Consider the following 2,750-nt stretch of genomic DNA (forward strand, 5'->3'; position numbering starts at 1 on the left):
GCTCGGCCTGAGCGGAGTCAAGCTCACACAGTGAAGCACAGCTGAACCGGAAATAAGGTTATCTCTTCAAAATAAAAGTCTCAACTTAAACACTTGAAACATGTTGTCAATGATTAAACATGATTAAAGTCAAAGAGGAAATTATAATACTTCTGTTTGACTGCATGTTCTATTTATACAGCTAATGTGTGCAGCACTGAAGTTCAAGACACATTTTCCCAGCAATAGTGTACCGTCGGCTACATGTAATATATCATATGGTATCCAGTGGTGGCTGCTGCATTATTTAAAATTGAATAATGCAGCATTATGGCAAATATCTTGGTTTGTTGGCTTGATGCTAACACACAAAAAAAGACATTAACAGGCTTACACAGAATTAGCATTACGATCATGGCGAGTCTGTCATAAAACAGTGATTGTTTCTTAATATAAGAGATACTAACTTTATCTCTTCAGTTGCTACAGTCAGTAAAGCTACGGTTGTGTCATCGATCAAAGTCAGAAGTGTGTGTGCTCAGTGGCGATTCTAGCGTCTGTTGGGGCCCCAGACAAGAAATAATTGAGGACCTTACAACTCACATTTATCATATTCCTCCTTTTCCTGTTTCTGTTTTCTCTCCTTTAGACAGATATTTTTTCTTAATTTTTCCTGGTTGACTTTCATTGAAAAACTTTAGTTTTCAATAATGCATGCTGTCAGATGGGACCCTTCTAAAGGTTGAGATAGGAACACTGTAATAATGAATCCTAAAGAACTCCATACCATAAACAGTTTAAATCTTAATTGTGATCTTATTAAAGCCTGACTGTTTAATTTATAAAGTCTTTATTCGGTCTATCAGTGGGCTATCAGAATGCCTGATACAGACTATTATTTCATTTTTAAAAACTTAGCTGTCTTATGTATTTTGTGCTTCGTGACTACTTATTTTGAAAATTAAAACCGGAATATGAAGCTGCACATTCACGCTTTACCTTGTGAATGGCAGAGGAGGAGAGGGTTTCCTGAATAGCAGAGATGTCGCCACTTCTCAAAGCTCATTGGCTGACAGCCAATGAGCGGCGATGACTTCAAAGAGATCGGAAATGTGTCTGCAATCGACTAACGGTAACAGAAATAAAAGGAAAAAAATGCATTAAGCCTACCTCTATTTTTACTGCAGATATTGTTAACAGACTAAACGAGCTTTAGTGCAGTGTGGCCTACTACAGACAAATAAGGTGAATACAATGAATGGATCAAAATGTTCAAATGAACTCTGATTTGTTTGGTCAAAAAGGACATCATGAGAACAGAAAGAAACGTCAGGTACATTGTTGACCAAAGCCTACTTTCTCTATCTTCGAATCTGAATAGGATCCTCTTTTAAAAGTAGTTTATGCACACTGTGCATGGTGTAGTGGCTGAAGAAGTGAGTATACAGCCTCTGCTATATAAACACTGTAAGACTCTTCTTTTACAGTCAGTCAATCAGAGACGGAGTAGGGAGGGTCGTCCTTTTACCATCCTCTTACTGAATACTGTCAGTTAATCAATGGAGTGAATCAGATGAGATTTAGAAGTGGGTCTACTCATGGATGCATGGAGAGTGAAAAATAAGTGGATCCATATATGCACTACACCACAACTTAAAACATGTTAACAATAAAACTGCAGCGTTATCAGAGCTTAATAAACAGTATTCCCTCTCAAATGTGAACAATAGCAGGCTATTAGTTAGCATGACTAAACACTTTGATAAAGTTTGAATCTTCTCAGCAGTTGCTGCTGTTCATTTAGACGTTGTATTATGATGTTTTTTTCAAACCATTGAGGATAGTCACTCAGTCAAGTCTGAGTTATATCCCACCTTTCATGAGAATCAAGTGCATTTCAAACTTCATTTCTTGACAGCAACCTAAAACCTCTCAGTGGAAACACGAGCCCTTCTTCAGAGGAGAGCATGGCGTGGGAATTCAGGCTGATATCAATTATTAAACATGCTCATTATTTATTTTTTATCTATGTTCTTTATTTCATCATTATTTAACCAATAAAACGTCATTGAGAATTTAAATCTGTTTTTTTAAGACCGACAGATAAACGATGAGCATCCATACATTCATACAAACATCATATCAGATAACTAATCATTAAAATGCATTTCAGAAGACAAAAGAACAATCTTAAAGAGCAAATGTGATGGTGCTAGATCTTATTGTATTTTCTCTAAACGTCAGCATTACTCTTCCGCCCCCTTGTGGTGCAACTCAAAAGATTGCGATGGGCCAACATAGCCTTCCTAATGATCCTCAGTATTTATTAATCTGTGTTTTTATCAGGATACAACCAGAGACTACTTGTTTAACAAACAAAACGACCTCTACAGTAAACAGTCTGATTTTCAGTCTGACCTCTCTTTGCTCATCTTCAGCTCGTCCAGTGAGACTGTCTTGAAAGTTATCTTTTGGTATTTTATACCAGGCCTTTTTAAGCACTTCTCAGTGTTCCTTTTTGGAGCGGCTGTGGCTCTGAAACGTTCGGGGGTTTGAACCCTAGCTATCGAGCTGTTGATGTGTCCTTGGGAAAGAGACCTATAACCCCAAGTTGCTCCTGCTGCTACATCAGTGTGTGAAGTGGTTTGAATGTGGTGTGAAAAGCTCTTTGAGTGGTCAGAAACGCTTTGAGTCCATTTCACATTAAGCTGTATTGTATTCCTTTCACTGTCCAGGTGATCCCAGACTGCCTCTCTAATAATCCCTTCTGG

This window comes from Symphodus melops, assembly GCF_947650265.1.
Source record: "Symphodus melops genome assembly, chromosome: 3".
Taxonomy (NCBI): Eukaryota; Metazoa; Chordata; class Actinopteri; order Labriformes; family Labridae; genus Symphodus; species Symphodus melops.